Raw genomic sequence first — 18,058 nt, 5'->3', positions numbered from 1 at the left:
CGTCCCGGCGGTTACTGCGGGGTGCGATGTCTTCAGTGTTGTGCATGTGTTTTGGGAGGCGAACAGAGCTGCTGACTGGATCGCCTCCTTTGCTGCTCATCATTCTGGAAAGATTTTTTTAAACCCGGTGCATTTTTGTCCCTCCACCGCTGTGGAATATTCAGTTGGCCATACTCACGCGAGACTAGTGTGTGCTGTCGGTGTATCAAAAAAAAAAAAAAAGAGTGAGCCGACATTAATTACCAAAAAAAAGAGAGAGCCAACATTATTGTAGAAGGGCACGCTATAGATCAAATGCACCGGCCTGAAATCAAGCATCCTGGAAGAAAAATTTTGGAGAGAAGATTTTTTTATTAAAAAATTGTAAGGCAAGAACCAAATTCAGCTCTCTCTCACACAAGGAAGCCATCCACACCCCAAAGACTCAATCTACCTTTTGTCTCTCCTTAAAACTGCTACTAAAAGACAGAAGAAATCTTGTTCTATTTTCAAGGTGGCCCTAGGCTGGATTATCGCCATAGCTTCTACAAAAGTTTCAAACTTACAAAAAATCCAAATAAACTGTGTTACGTATAGTTGTAAAGAACGTCGCTTTGCAGATTGGTGTTTAGCTATAAGTGATTAATCTAGAAATCACTCTTTGATAATGATTGAAGAATCACTTCAAGAGATAAGAAGAGAAATCAGTGATTTAAGTGTGGAGTCAAAAAAAGCTATATTATAAGATTAAAGAATCATCTGAGAGTAGTGCTATGACAAAGAAACTCTTGGTTAGAATTATAGGGCTATTTCTGTTGTTGATAAGTGTTTTAAGTTGACTATCATTGTAATGGTTGTTTTTTTAAGTGGCTACTTCTGGTTACAATAATGTTTAGAAATACGTCTTATTGCAAGTGATGTATTAGTGTTTAGTAATTATAAATAATTATTTTATCTAAGTTAACAACTATCATCTTGCTACATTTTATTTTTGCTTCCTAATTAGTAGCCTCTCTTGCTAATGTTGATATTAAAATCTTCCATTTAGCATCTCTTCAATGAATGAAGTTCTAAATCTAATAGCACAACCATGTGTCATAGTCCCAAATTGACTAATAAAAGGAGTGCCACATTGGTTTATCCGTCTGGGCTCCTCCTCCTCTTAACAACTTAAATTTTTGGGTTGTGAGTCCATAACAAGGGATACCAGAGTTTGGCCTAATATTGCATCACACTATTTATTAGTCATTCTGGCTCCTCATTGAGAGTTACTAGAGTTGAGGAGAATCTGGTAGGGTTGAAGTAGGACCTGGGTCATGAGTAAGACTCCTGTGTCGAGTAGGAGCTAATTATGATGAGAGCATCACGAAGTTGGTTGGCAAAGATTGTCATAGTCTCACATTGACTAATAAAAAAAAGTGCTTTATGATTTATTAGTTTAGGCCGATCCTCCTCTTACCAGCTTTAAAGCTTTTAGATTCTAGGAGCACTTGCATTAATCTCCTAACGGGTCACGGGTATCGCTAGTTAGGCGCGAGTTATATACCTCCTACCACACAATATTCATTTCTTTTGTTTCTATTAGCTGAAATAGATGGCGCTGTTGTCATGATTAAGGCTCTAAGAAAATTTTAGTGTTATAAAGTACAAAGGGCTTCTGGTAAGGAAAAAAAATTATCTCCATTTTGCCCCCTTGAGTCTATTTCCCCACTCTAATTCTTGCCCAATTAGATTGAATCTTAAAAAATTGTTAGTTCCTGCTTTTTGGCGCTATACTTATTCGATATACTACAACATATTCGTTTCTTTGTTCCTATTAGCTTAAATATATGCCTCTATTGGTCATGATTAAGGCGAAAGAAAATTTTTAGCATTATGAAGTACAAAGGGCTTAGAAAAACATCTTCATTGGCCCCATTAAGTCTAGATCCCAACTGGAAAAAAACTAGTTCTTGCCCACTTGGATTCAGTTTTAAACATTGTTAATTCTTGTTTTTGGTGCTTTCTGGAATCATTTTATTACAATTTCATAAGAACCGGGGAACATCCAATGCACATGACTACATCTGAAGGATGAACATATGATGTACAGTTATGATCTATAATTGGAATAATATCTTGTTAGGAAGAAAAGAATAAAAAATCTACTACGATTAGCAGGAATATATGTTGAAGCTTTCTCTGATGGGCCTCTCTCCTCCCTAATTCAAAATAATCTTTCCCTACTCGCATCAGACTGGCTTCCTTTACGTTGTCAATCTAACACGAACTTCAGCTTCCCAAGTCCGACTCCGCCGTCACCGCACCAAGACCCAACTGGAGTTCCATTTCTTAACAAGTGGCCATAATCTGAGAACACTTAGGTTGACTGTTTTGACTTCAACCTACGGAGGTCTCACTGCAACATTGTCTCGTGATGCAAGTTAACAAGAGACAGCTTGGATGGTATAATATCTCACCACTTAAACAAGAGATAATGGTTCAATTTCACGACTCGGTTCCAAGATATACTAATTCTAGGGGTGGCAATTTATTATGTCTCATTCGATGCCTGACTTGACCAAATTCCCAACGGATGGGTTTTATCCGACTCGCACTAGATCCGGAATGGCTATTGACAATGATAAAGTATCCTGAACTCGATCCGAATATATATAATACTTCAGAAATCCCCTCATTGAGATTTTAAAAAAAATTGTATGTAAAAAATAAGATGATTTTGTAACTTAAACCGATCCGATTCTCAAACCTATCCCATCTAATTGTACTTGCTCCGCCTCTCTCCCGGGCGTATATATGTAATAGCCTACCGTAATTAATCCTCGTTTTGGCTTATTCGAAGCTTTAATTTCGGAAACACTAGCTCAATCTACCTAGGGTTTGTCCATATTCCAACCTATATAGGGTGGATGAGTATGGGTTTAAATCCCCTTGCTAGGGCAAGTTGGACTTAAAATCCCTCCCGGTCTCATTGTATCACCAGTCACGTTGGGTAGTCCACAGTTCCGGCGAACATGGTAGTTTGTAGATATCTTAGAACATTACGAGGGGATTGAAGCAAAAGAAGAATAGTACTTACTTTGGTTGAAGTACCTGGAAATTTTGGATGCTGTTCTTTTTGAAACAGAGACAGACAGACTCCAGAGTGTGGATGATTTTGACAACCAACCAGATCAAAAGACACTTCTTTGGTTGCATCATACCTGGCACAAGCTTATCACGGAGGAGACCAGAGCCACCCAACGCATTAAACAGGGGCCAAAGACACCACTCGAAATGAAATAACACCATCCAAGCTAACACTGGGTGGTGACATAAACTCATCATAGCACCTGAAAAAATTGGTCTCACTTCAAGCCCTAAACATCTTACCATCAATGTTGCACTTTTGCGTCTGCACTTGAAAATGACATTTGACAAAGGCACGCTATATGAATTGTCACAAACTAGCATTATGAGCTCTTCAAAAATGCCAGTTCTGTTTCCTCTTAATTTGAACAAAAATTCAAGACTAAAATATATCTTGATCTATATTACTGCATGGTTTTCCCTCACACATGCACCCCTTTACAACGAGGCACTCTCTTCATATTCGTGCTGCATGTGAGCTTGCATTACAAATTAGGGCTGAACCAGACTTGGGCCAGCAACATGCTTCAGCATAATAATGTGAGCTATTCTAATGGCAATATTGATGGTAAAGAATCAACATAATATTTGCTTCAATCATAGCTACAATTTACAATGGTTGGAGCTCTTGTTCCGGAACAGCAGAGTCCACCGGTCTGTATGTTCTCAGACCTTCAAATTTATATCTCAAGAAGTACCATATCAAGAGGACCGAGAAACTCAACAACACAGCCACAGAGATCCCCACAACTATGGCCAGTAAATGTTGTTGCCACCATGTTCTGCACATAGTATTGTAGCTAGAGTTAGTACTAGGAACCACAATTGTTCCCTTTATTTCTTATGATAAATAACATGAGACTCTTAGTGATCCACATAACATAAATTTCGTTACTATCTCCACTTCAGCAATTTGCATATTAAGAACTATACATGGATGGATGAAATCTCAAATGAATCAAAAAAGGAGGCAAGAACTATAAAGTAAGTGATGTTGGCTTCCAGAAAAGGGTCAGCAAGACAAATGAATGCCAATCCCATTCTGTATTTTCTAGATCTTTCATGATAAAGTGCATTTCTACAAGGAACATAGCTAATACTTTCATCACTCTTGTTCCTATAAGGGTACTGGTGGATTTAAAGGATTTCACACATTAATTTTCTAATATTAAATTTACTAGTAGGCTATTGCATGGTTAGGAAATTTAGCAAAACTTTGATCTTTGCTTTTAAGTAGTAGTCTATCTACGATGGTTATGTCTCATGCAACATGATTTTCAATTGCAATATAATAGACAAAAACATGCAAAACTTAGATATTGAGAAGGCTTGAAACAACATGAGTTAGAGAAGCATAATACTTGTTCTAATGTCAAATATTCACAAAAGCAAACCCAACTATGGTAACATAAACTATTTAAACAAAGTCACTAAGTTCACCTACAATTTAAACAAAAAAAGGCATGAACTGAATATATTAACTATTAATCTGGGATTTAGTTACCTTCTTGATGGAGGTTCAACATTCCACTCAACCAATTGATAACTTCCAAAATTTTCAGGAAGACGAAGACGGTGCTCAGTTAAACGAGAAATGATGCCCTGCATATAATTGTAGTGTTGTTAAATCTTATGTTTGTAAACCTGAAAGGCCAAAATTTTATTCACCAAAAGATGCCAGATGATAACATTACCCTTGCTGTTGTGTTGGAAAAAAAAATCAGCAGATCCTTCCGGAAAGATCGCCCATCTTATTAGGGTATCATTTCCTTTACTTGTAATATCCATCAAATGTATCTGCAACCATTTAAATTTGGAGTTTTGATATCAAAAGAGAGAAGAATCTCAAATAAACTAGATCATGTCTAACAACAATGCCTGGACATCAGAAGGATAAATGGTCCTGCCCTCCTAATCAAGATTAGAAAGGTGCTTTTTTATGAATCAATGTTGTTTCCATGGCCAAGACTCGATGTGAGCACACATGCATATTGAACCTAGGTTGAAGCTTTTCTCATCATATCCGAAACTAGAACATGTTTTATCTCACCTGATGTGAGTCGAGTTCTAACTCATGTGCAATGAGCTCTGCAAGTTCAGAAACATGGGACTTGAGGTCTTCATATGTTATGTTCAAAGACATATCAAAGGTTATGAGTCCAATTTGGAATTGACCTGAAAAGAGATAAAAGAAACAAAATTTATCTGATGGTAAAATCCTAAGCATATTCTTCAACAAATAGTAATTACATGACATTGAATTGTAAAAGCAATATATACATATGTGTCCATGTACATGTATATGTATATATGTATATGTGTGTAGGTATGCATGTATGAACGTATATATTATGTCATATAGGAACTTTTTTCAGTCAAACTTCAACAATTTCGTAACATAATAGAAATATAATTACTCAATGCATAATAGAATCATATGTGGTTTCCCATCAACTTGTCATCAGTTGTAAAACTCGACCTTAGCAAATTTTTTATATCAATTATTATATTCTCTGTTAAGAAAATTCTTAATAACTTTCTCACAATTTCTTCCCAGGCTTTCTACAAATTCATGCCCTTCTCCAGAGTAGGGGCCTCATCTGGTCTGTGTTACATGTGCTATACCTTCTTCATGAGTTCAGCATCATTTTTTCCTCCATTGACCATTAAAAGTACTCAAGAACTTCAAATAATGTCTCATTATGTGGTCTTGGGCATCATGCTAAGTAAAATCATTACTCACCTAATTTACTTCAAATGAAAAACCAAAGAGTTGGCCCAAGACATCTTGATCAAATTAATCATACCACCAAAAATAACCTCCCTGTAGAAGATGAGGTTCTTGTCAGGCAGCCAAAGATACAAGTGGTCAAGATGAGAAAATCCTAACCTGTAATTAACACACATAGAGTTGATGTTCTCAATGTGCCATGTGTGTCATTTGCATATTTTGTAGTATTATATGATAAGACAATAACTGGGTTGAACTTGAATTGGAATCATCAGCTTTAGAGAAAAAAGTACAAAAATCAGAACTCGGATAAAATATATGGCACGCTGTTGTAGGTGAGGATTCGAGATATATTTAGCAAAAAAAGGATTCGAGATATATGAAATGAATGACTAGTCAATACTGTTGGCCAGGAGTAACTGAGGTCAGATATTGGATATGTACAGACAAATGGAGATAGAAAAAAACATATTTAATCAAGTATGGAGCACACAGATTAAGATGCTCCTACAGTGCAGTGTCATTATAACCTGCTTTTGGTAGTTGAAGGAAATACTTATCTAAGCTCATGAGATGACTGTGGCAAAAAATACATGTTAGAAGCAAGATAAGGCTATAAACAAATGCACTAGAGAATGTGTAGTAATCACACAAACTAAGAAAAAGTACTTGTAATCATACAATGTTACAGAGAGCAATCAGGACATGTACCAAAGGTTCAAGTGAAGGGGGTGGGTTTGGAAGATCTGGGAAAAAACATGCGCGATTTTTGGGGGTATACACAAAAAACCAGAAGCAGTAGAGGACACAACTCTTAACAAGATTGGATGGTGAAGGACGAATGAAGTTATTATGGCGACAGGTGGAAGCAAGAGCAACTGTTTGTCAGTTGCATGGAACTTATTGAGACAAATAGAAAGAATCTCTTGCATCATGTTCCCAAATCCTGATTACCCTAAATGTATAGTTGAATGTTCTCAGTTATGGCAAATTCCTAGATCTTAACTCAGCCCGTACAGTTACCAACGTATCTTAAAAACTTCAAAGAGGCATAATGTGGATGAATATATTTGTAGGTGGGCAGATTATGAACGTGATATAACATCACCTTGCAGTCCACTAGGAGCCATTGCCGGTGATATTTCTGCAGTTGAATTTGAGTTAGAGGAAGATGAAGGTGCTGGCGAAGGGGCTCCACTGATATGCAGTCTCTCCCATAGTTCAGAACAGTTAGTCTTCCAAAACCCAATTTTTTTATTCTGACGATCGTAAGTTACCAGAGTATTGCGAACAACAATTCCTGTCAGTGAGAATACAAATATGATAAGTTGCAGACTGACTTTTAAGCATTTAAAAAAAAAAGTCAATTAGCATGGATTTATTAAGAAAAAAAGAGGGACAACTGCATTGACATGGACAAGATATAACAGTGCCAGCACTCCAACCATATAAAACTACAAATGAAGCTGTCATAAGCAAGCAGCACAAAGGAAAAATTATACTAAAAGGTAAGATCTAAGCCATCATACCTCCTAAAAGTGTTGTTGGATCCTTTCCATTCTGAAAGATTCCCAGGCAATAAGCACCTTGAACCTTTGAATGCTTTATTTCGAATAACATAAGAGGAGAAAAGAGAAGGAATGAGCTATTGCATCAAAACCATTCAGAAAAGAAGCACCAGCAAGTAACAAGATAGCAGTGAGTTAAATTTGCCATCAACTAGAAAGTAAAATTGATAATAGCTTGCAAAATTACCCGGAACAGGTAGTTTTCAGGAGAAAGTGACAGCTTTTGTCCATTGCCAAATACCACATCAACCTCTGGAAAGGTTTTCGAGAGTTGGGAGACATCACTCGCGCACATGCATGTAAGATTATAGACTTAAGATATGAAAAAGTGGAATACATCTCTACAAACATTTCAGAGTAATATAGTCATATTACTGGCATTACTTTCCAGCACCAGCAAAGCAAATGTCTTTGTAATTGGGATCTGGGCCACGAATTTGCTTAAGGGAATGTAGATTGCTCAGGATCTGTGAAACATGAAAAATAAAAAACATGAAAATCAACTGGCTCAGCAGCCGATTTGCCAACTCAACAAATGTTTTTAAAAAATTATCAAATTCATAAAGATTGCATCTGCAGAATTTGTGTTTAAAACATCACAGTTTGCGTCAAGTGCTTATACTTATTAATGAGTAATGATTGAAGGGCAATCTTAAGTATTTACTTGAATCTAATTACAGGAACATACACATTTAGAAAGGAATTGAAATCATTAAATGTATCAATAATTATCTTCTCAACCTAAACATGGAAAAGATGAAATAAGAAAAAAAGGAACCTCTGGAGAGACAGCACTCAATAGCCATCTACATCCATAGTATAAGGGCAATCAATCTGGACAAATTTATTATTGTCAAGATTATAACACTAAAAAGGTAGTATAAACAAAAATGACAGCAAAGAAAACAAGACTCTTAGCATTTCCCAATTTTTTTTCTGAAAGCATGTATAAAAGTAATATAGCATACATGAATATCAAGTTTTTATCAAGAGAATCCTTAAAACTTATGGGAATGCCAATCAGAACCAGAATCACTACAGTACACAACAACATGAAGTCTATGATATGGTGTTTTTGGTGCATGTCGTCCAAGGAGGGAAAATATTACATACAACAAAGTGTAATATAGCATCTAGAGTATAAAATCATGCTACAATAAGCAGATTAAGTCAAAATTTCACAGCAATGACTCATGACAGAGAATGACAGAGAATACAATAAGAATGATGATTTGAGAAGATGACAAAATGCAATTTCTAAACAACAGGAGAGGGAAATAGATAACTACAAAAGGTGAGGAGACTGCATAAAAAATCATTGGCAGCCATGGTTTTAGAAAAAGGCAGCCACATCTACCATGGAAGATTGGGCCCAAAACCTATACACCTAGGCCCTTGGCAGCCTCATATGGCATTTTAATACAAGGCACCCACTACAAGGGGCCAAAAGCTGACATGGCAGCCACTACGACATTGTAGCATTGTGAGCACGTTAGATCATCAAGGACTGGACCAGTCCAGCAATTAGCTCTAATTTAGCCAGTCCAGCAGCCAATCATAAAAGGGAGATCAGTCTGATTCCCTACCTTAACAGAAAGAAGAGAGAGAGAGTGGGAAAGAAGAGGAGAAAAAGAAGCGGCAAAAGTTGATGTTATGTGATTGTGGACATCTTTATTTTATGAATGATGTTATGATGCTTGCTAGATGATGATATATTAGATAGGACACTTTTATACAAATGTTGACATGATGCTAAGGTGTAAGGTGGATGATGTTATTATTAAATTATACCCCTCTATTTTTGCATTACATACTTATGATGTTTTATAACTTTGCCATTGATGTTTTAGTTTTAGCATAAATATGATGTGTAATAGTGATCTTTGATACTTAGTGAGGAAGATAAGTTGTTGGGTACATGGTGCTTGTCATGGCGCCCGCTACCCCCTACATGCCACGAACCCCCCTGCCGCTATGTGCCCACCATCCACTTTTTAATACATTGTTAGAAGCTAGTTTCTTTCTTGACCTGATACATTTGCTCAAATTGCCTTGCATGCCATTAAAAGAAGAGGGGAAAAAACCTTAACAAGAGAGGAAAGGAAGGAAAAGAGAGAAGTTAACAGAAAAATAATGAAGTAAACAAAAAAGAAGCGAAGCAAGTTACAAATAAAAGGTAAAGCAGAAGGAATGAGAAAGGGAGGGCAAGGAAGAGGGATGAATGTGGCAGGTCACGGTGGGGACAGGGGAAATAAATGAGAGTGAAAGGAAAAGATGTGCATAACCAACATAGTTCTCCATTCTTTAGGACGACATTGGTTTAAAACTATCGTTAGAATTTGTATTGCAATCTGTCAATCATGCCAAGACCATATCTATTGATGATGCCCTTCAGTACTTCCTTTTGTTTGATCTTTGATTCTATTGGCATTAAGGCCATATCTAATTCTTGTTAGAATGAACCCACCTACTTTCATCACACAAAGATTAAAATATAATGTTGTTTGCATCTTGTTGAAATCATAAATTACTTAGTGTGAATTGAGTTCAACTGATGTTAGCTAGACACTTGGCACGAGTCCAAGTGTCAAGGTACCCAAAAGCATCCAACAGTTTATCCTTATAGAACCCCAATAATTTATAAACGCAATGAACTTTGTACCTGTATCTATATATAACTGTTTATATATGTGCTGGATTCAGTACTTAATTGACTTGTGAATGTTACTTCAGATTGAAAACACTTGTTTTTTGTCCCAATTTTATGTTATAGACAAAGAAGAAAAAATTGTTACACTTCACTAGAAGTATGTGGGCAGACCTAAGCTAAATTTCCTTTGGAGCTTGATGTACTTTACAAAAGTTGTATTCTCAACATTTTATAAAACAACACAAAATATCTGTATTAAAGTGTCAACGCTTTATGTATGTCTTCAAGACATTTTAAAAGTCAATAACATTAAGGAACCAAAAATTAAAGGAAAGGAATCTTACAGCATCTCTAAATGCTACAAAAGCTTCTTCTGGTAGATATGCGTATGTGGTTCCACTATCCAAGATAGTTCCATGCTTTCTATCAAAAATCCTTGGGTCCAATTGCAATCGCTTCCCAGCCACGTGTATTTCCCTCAGCACAATGTTGTAATATGGGCTGTTGCCATCCCGAGACTAGAGTAAATGTGGGAGATGTATCAAATGTAATTGAAAAGAGAATCCATACATCTGATTGCTCCTAAAAAGTTGCAATATAAAATACCTGCGGACAGGATCTGAACGTGAAAAGACCATGTCAGGAGGATCAGAGGTACCACCAAGAACCATTGCACCCCCACCAATATCCATCCCACCATAACATAAAGAGAATGAATCATGTATTACACCCTTTTCAACAAGCTGATCCATTATACTGAGCTGACCACGGCCCAGTCCCATTATGCCATCAGCATGTTGACTAAACAAATCACCTGTTTCAGAATTTTCACAGCCAAAAACAGCACGCTGTGGCTTAAGTGCACTTTCTTTGCCAAATGATATAATGTCCTCTCCAAGCACCCCGCTGCTAGAGCTCATTTCAGCATATTGCCTCTCATAAACACATTGTGTTTTGGTTTTATCACAGGTACAAGCAGTATTGCATTTTACTGGTTTGTATGTGCTTGACAACTCAGGTTGAAACCTCGGGTCCTAGACATCAACCAAAGTATGAGTCAAGGTGAGAAAGCAAGGTCACATGGGGCTTCACAAACCTGAAGCCTGACACATGATATTATTTCAAAACAAACAACTCAAATGCAAAGAAAACTTGAAGCAGAACATTCACGATTCGTAGTCAATATGTCATAGAACAAAAGTAACTTCACCTGAAAGCATATGCACAAAAAGAATATTGCCTCATTCAATTATGTTCTATTTCATCTTAAAAGAAATACTTAAAATAGTAATGCAACATATGTGTATGCCCATTCTCTTGTCAAGGATTAAAGTCACGATACTGGTAATTGTCCTGAGTTGGTATAGTATCGTGACAAGTCAGGACAGACTGGAATGACCATTACCAACAGGAAGAAGAGATAAAATATAAAAAAGTTGGGATCTCAAGACGTCAGGCCATCCCAAAGTATCAGGAGGCCACCATTTCAGCCTGTTTCAGTCGGTACCAACTGCAATGATTAGGACATCTTGATTCATGAGCGAACCAGTGTCTAGGGGCATTCTGTGTATCACTTTCTTATCAGAATGGGATGATACCAGCAGGATGTGCTGGGTGCACCTGGACGAGAATCCTTGCTCTTGTGGAATATTAACACGTATGATAAATGAAGTTTAGCACATAGAAGATCTCTAAACAGTTAAGTAACAATAGTCATTCTGATCTTAAGTCGCATTCAACCAACAAGAAGAGATGCTCAGATCATTTTCTAGAAGGTAAACGCATTTTAGTATGGTCCACCTTTACATAAGCAATAAGTGCATATGTAATTCCAAATATATTATAAATGAAACCTGTTATCCATTTTTTACAAAAATATGTACTCTTTGATAGTTATGACATGTATATTAGGGCATATAATAAATCAGTCATCAAATCATATGTGATAACAGGACACCTTAAAAAGTCAAGAAAATTAAAGCAAACTAGCATACAGATAATACACCAGCATAAGAACTAGGGCCACCAAGATGTGCAAACTGTGACTGTCGATGTTCAGAAAAATGGCAGCAAATTCGTGGAGTTAGAAACAGTTAGCAGCATTACAATATGGAGCACAAAAGCATACTGGGACCAAAAAACTCCTTAATTTCCTAATGTTACAAATTGTTTTAAGCATGGCTACTTAACCATATATTTTCCTAAGTCTGCATATGACATAAGTTTAATTTCAGAAATAACATATGTTTTAGTGAACATAAAATATAGCATGCTATCTGTTTTATTTAGTCCTACAATTTTTCTTCAAACAGAAGTGCAGGCAGACTATACATAGAAGTCATATATAAATATAATTCTAGACACTGTACAAATTGTTCTCCAAATCTTTCAGGCATTTCCCCATCCAAAAGTTATAAGTAGCATTGTACCCCGTGCTGGCCAGCCAATCTGCAATTCCATTTGTGTACTAATGCAAAAACTCACATCTTACTCGGAAAAAAAGGGAAAACATCTTCTTGCAATTTCAGAAGATGGAAAAGATGCCTAAAAATGAATGGGCCTGCCCGTTGATATATTTAGGTGCCTAATAATCATTTTCTGTAGTTATATCCCTCCATTATTCCTATTAACTTATGAATTTGGTGCTCTTCATTGTACCTCCAGTGCTTTATATGAAATCAATAGATATAAGGAAGATCAAAGAAGTTTCAGTAAGTGAAAGTTTCCTCACAAAAAACTCACCAAATAGTTCTCCCAGAATTTTCATAAAAAAGAAAATAAGGGAAGGGAACAGTGATGCTAAACTCTTTTCATGACCACACATCATTGCACTCACAGGAGAAATGTCTCAATTTAGAGATATATTTAAATTAGGTCAAGACAGCATTCTTTAACCATCAGATAGAACTATTGCAAAGCAAGAATTTAACTATGCACTTGAAAGTAATGCTAGTGACATCTTAGTTCTATCTTCATAAGTAAGATGGGTTTTCAAAGTTTAAACAAAGGGAGTAAACTGCCTACCATGTCAGTACACCCTATTCTACAGCTATAAGGCATTAAACATGGCCAAGAAGGAGAATCTTTACATGCATATATTTCATGAGAATTACAGTATTTTACATGTTAACACTACCCTAAAGCTGAGGAGCTTATTGGACATAACATGGAAACCCCCATTGACTAGCCCACATTTACAATGATATCCATACTAATGGTCAAGAAATTGTGTCCTGTCTCTTCAGGCTTTTCCATTATACATCCTTCAGGGGAAAAAAACTACAACACATCACTATCAAACACAATATTTCACTGTTTTTTTTATCTGCTTTCGTAGTTACCAATTTGGTCATTATAAATCTGCATTTCTTCACTTTAGACTCCTTGAGTATGACACAAATCTTTCTCCATTTTTCTCCTTGACTATGGCACAAATCTTTCTCCATTTTTATCATGCCTCTTCTAGCCTTTAGCTGCAATGACCATATCATCTTCGATAATCTCTTGTACCCCTTTTTACCTCAAGCTTTTCCACTGAATAAGGTATGGACAATGAGGCAAGAACTTGGCTGTTATCAGTTCTGACCATGAACAGATGGAATAACAATAAACAATAGAATCTAAAGACTCAAGTACACCTTCTATCAAACATCTATATGACAAAACTTCAGAGATGTTAAACTAGTCGTAACCGGCTCTGTAGTAACACATTAGTGAAGATATATATGATTAATAGTTAGAGTACGTCTAAATAAGATTCATGAACTTCACATTTTGAACATACACGATGTATCAATTAAATTTCATGATGAACAAGTAATCAACTAATTAATCAAAAATTGATCCACTTGTTTTAGGTTATTATTTAGATTTAGTGAAATAATTTGTAACCAAATTACTCCATTTGAAAAGATAAAAATTAAGAAAAGGGAATAAAAACGGCTCCTTGCCTGATGATTGCCACACTGCTCGCAAGAGGAGCAGGGCACGTAGGTGACTGTGCTCCCCGAATCCACAATCAGTGCGAATTCCTGAGGCGGAGTCCCGATAAAAAGCCTGGTGGTGTAGTACCTAAGAAAACAGAAAAGAACCGGGGGACCCAATCATCCGAAAGCCAATCCAGGAATTAAATTCCACAAAGATACAGAAAACCGGAAAGCGATCCCAGATCCAAAGCGAGGAGTACCCGTTGGTGAGGAGATCATCGTAGAGCCTCATCCGGGCGTTGGCGGTTGAGAGCTGGCGGCGGCGGAAGTAGCCGGCCTCAGCGGCGCGGCGGGTGGAATTGGGCGAAGAGAGGAAGAGCGGCAGCACCATCGACGGCACGCCTCCTCCAGAGATTTTCGTGGGAAGGGGTTGGAGGGATCCAGTGGTGCCGGCGCCGGCGACGAGGAGGAGGAGGAGGGCCAGGGAGGAGGCGGCCCGATTCCTCTCGAGCGCCATAGAGGACAGCCGGCGACAGCACCACGACGGAGACGCAACGGCGATGGGCGGCGAGCGAGAGAGGGCAAGGGGAGGGGGAGGGGGAGGGGAAGAGGTCTCGACTCAGAGTCGTCTCTTTGACGGAGCAATCGGGGTGAATTTATCTTTTAGAGTCCGATGTCAACGATCTCAGGGTGGGGCCAGTGGTACCGGGCGGCCCGGCGGATCCGACTCACATAGTTGGTAGAAGAATGGCCAGCAGACCTACCGGAAATGTCACCCGCCCATCTTCCTCCTCTGACTTATTTAACGGGGCCCACTACATACAGAAGCCACGCGAGTCGAGATAGGCCTTCTGTGTCACTCCTGAGTGAGATTTCTGAGTTCTTTTAACTTTATAATTATAGAGTATGGCCTACGTTTCCGCACAAGGATTGGCCGTAAATGCGGTATAGCTTGTTTGGACGACTGCTGATATTCGGCTAGTGATGCCTCTGCGAGGTGTTAATTTTTTCTTTGTTTTATTTTTTTCTTTTCATGAGATAGATGTATCCTACCAATCTAGTATGGATACATGGAAATCTCGTGTCCACGATGTACCACTAAAGTGATTGGCAGCAAATGAGGTCGTTAGCTCCTAACTAGCCTCCCCATGTCCAAAAGTAACGGATGCTCCTTAGCTGGCTTAGATCGTCTTGATGTCTATCTAACCGTTAAAGAGTCATCTTTAAGAGGGATATGGTTGGCCCTCAAGATAATCATAGCATACCTGGTTTCTTCTACGCCCCCTCAACTCTATCCTTGAGACAGAAATATCAAACGGTTGTCTCCCACTCGCCATAATGAATCCCGAGTCTAACCTCCTAATTATGAATACTGCACCTCTTTGCTGCCTCCATTAGTGTCGCTACCATCGAAGTTAACCCTGAAAAGGCTCGGACGTCTAATGAATACAATCCTAAATATAGTAACCGGTGAGTGAGAGCTCTAAATGTCCTACGAGCTCTCCAATGGTGGCTTAATGGATAATCTCTACGGCGTGCATGGTCGCACTCTAAACCTTGGGGATGTTGAACCATTCTCAAAAACATGCTTATTTCTTGCAAGCTAAATGTGATAGGTTCGGATACACTAAAAATCTATTACTACGTTTGTTCTCATTAGTCTTCAGATATGCAAGAATGACCTTTGTAGAAATGGTGCCTTAATAACCATAGTTAACCACTATACTAGTATCACATCAAACATTGAAAGATAGCATGCACCACCGTTTCCTCCACATCTGAGTAACAATCATGGTTAAGAGAAATACTCAATCCCTTTCTGGCCAACACCCCATGGCATGGGACGCAATCCCAGGAAAGCTTCCTTTAAAACAAGGTCACTCTAGGATGCACACTATCCTTTCTATTGCTGGAGTTTCATTGAAGAACCTGCAGAGATCTTTGACCTTAACTTTGGAATTATAACTGAACCCCCACATCAACTTGTCCAGCATATCACCACTCGGAATCGCAATAGAAAGAACTCTATCCGCCAAACAATCTCCAAACAACTAAATGATGAGAGAAGAATTCTAACATTTTTCATCAACAATAAGACGTCACTAACTGATGCAGGACAACTGCAGGAAGAAAAGGGAAGAAGAAAGAAAAAGAGAAGAGGAGAAAAAAAAGAAGAACCAGGCTTCTCATCTGGCTCTAGCCATGGCTTCACACCAGGGTTTTAGAGAAAAGAAGGCTAATTTTATTCAATCATTTATCAACCCTAAGTAAGTGCATAGACCCATATATATATATATGGCCAAGAAATAACAAAAAGACCCCTATAAAGAAAACAATCCCAAAAAAGCTCTAAAATGACAATATGCAAACAAACCCAGTCAACGTAAAATAAACAAAATAAAATAATATAAAATCAATCCAGCCATAACGAAACTAGCTGGACCATCCTCACGACCACGGCTCCACGTAACAGGCGGTCCGGTACTAATGTCTGCATCACTAACCTTCAAATCCATCATAGCCTCTTGGTTAACCATTGTTGGCCAATAGGCAAGAGGAACAGCAGAAATCCATGTAATCATACACCTCAACATTTCCTGAGAGTGTCATGTTACACAAGAGCAAGCCCGGATGGCTACACAAGAAAATTGCAATACTAAATTAAACACCTTTGGAAAATGCTAATATTTGTGCTTTGAAAGCTCAGCCTAGTTCAATGTCAAGTATAAAGTGTATTGAGCAAAGTGATTAGGTAGGTCTAATATGTTGTTCTGTGGTGCGCAAGGTGCCTATATTGCTCATGAATTGATGCACAATAAGCAAGAAATGTGAATCAGACAATAAAGCTTTTGAGGAGGTTGGATGGTGTCGGACTATCGATCGTTGTGCTTAATCTTGACAAGATAGAGATGCTTTTTGTGCTCCTTTGCATCAGTTATGGTATGCTAAATTACTCAGACAATCAGTTAAGCCCCTTTCCTCTCTTTTAGGCAAAGAGAGGGGAAATCCACCCAATATAATTACGCTTTTTATCGAATGGTTTTGATTTTTCCATCCTTGCATGTAAGTATTTGTGTTGTCTGCTGGAAACTGATCTTACATTGGTCTGGGTCCATCTCCACCACTATTACTCTGAACAATCATTAAGTTATCTGTACCAAAGAAAAACAAATCACTAAGTTAAGGCCTCAAATTGAGTCAAATGTGATAATTTTTCTTGTTATAGTTTCTTGTAGGATGGAGGGCATTCATTACTATTTAAAAGAGTTATAAACATAAGTTGCTACTATTATATATTAATGCAGCAGTTTGCTCCACATTTTGCCCAAAAAAAAAGAGAGTTATAAACATACATCTATAGCCTGTAATTAGAAGATTTGTATGCATGATATTCGAGAATTATAAAATTTGCTTGATCATTATTCAGAAAAGTGTCATCTGAATAAGATCAAGCTCCTCACCATTTGTGTTTATAATGGTGAAAATTTTTTTGAATGATTTTTGTTGGTATCTCCTTTGCGAAAAAGAAAACCAAAATAGTCCTGGGTGTAGAACCAGAAAAAAGGAAGCGATGTTGACTTGTCTTTGAAAAGAAACATCAATTTTTGATACAACACAAAAACCAGGAGCAAGGAAGTGCACCTTCAGGTAGACAGGGACCTGGAATGAAGCATACCTCCTCCAGGGAGCTAGGTATTAATATTTCCATCCTCTAGGCAAATGACAACTGAAGAACAAAAAGCTTCAAATCCAGAAATTCTAAGCATGTAAGTTTAATATTAACAAGAAGGGGGTGTGTGGAGATCCTTCAGTTCCAAATCTGTCAGCAACTGGATTGGTGAGGAAACAAGTCATATGTTACAAGATTAGGAGTTCAACTAACACGAGAGACAAGAAAAATAACCACTCTTCATGGAGAGTTATCACAACTTTCAATGAAAGCACAAATTACAAGTAAGAAAACCAAAGCAAAGAATTCTAAAGAAAACGCTCTCATCATTGACAGCTAGCTGCATTTCAGAAAATCAGTGTATACACTGAATGCCAGTTTCAACTTGTAATTCCAGTACGCAAA

At 37.7% G+C, this 18,058-nt stretch overlaps 1 pseudogene; it reads right to left on the bottom strand.

Annotated features, from left to right (window-relative positions):
• Window positions 1–3,347: 3,347 nt before the first annotated feature.
• Window positions 3,348–14,612, bottom strand: LOC120103680 (annotated as a pseudogene).
• Between the last annotated feature and the right edge of the window lie 3,446 nt (window positions 14,613–18,058).

The sequence above is a fragment of the Phoenix dactylifera genome, unplaced genomic scaffold (assembly GCF_009389715.1).
Source record: "Phoenix dactylifera cultivar Barhee BC4 unplaced genomic scaffold, palm_55x_up_171113_PBpolish2nd_filt_p 001201F, whole genome shotgun sequence".
In the NCBI taxonomy this organism is placed as follows: Eukaryota; Viridiplantae; Streptophyta; class Magnoliopsida; order Arecales; family Arecaceae; genus Phoenix; species Phoenix dactylifera.
This window is presented reverse-complemented; position numbering and strand designations above follow the sequence as displayed.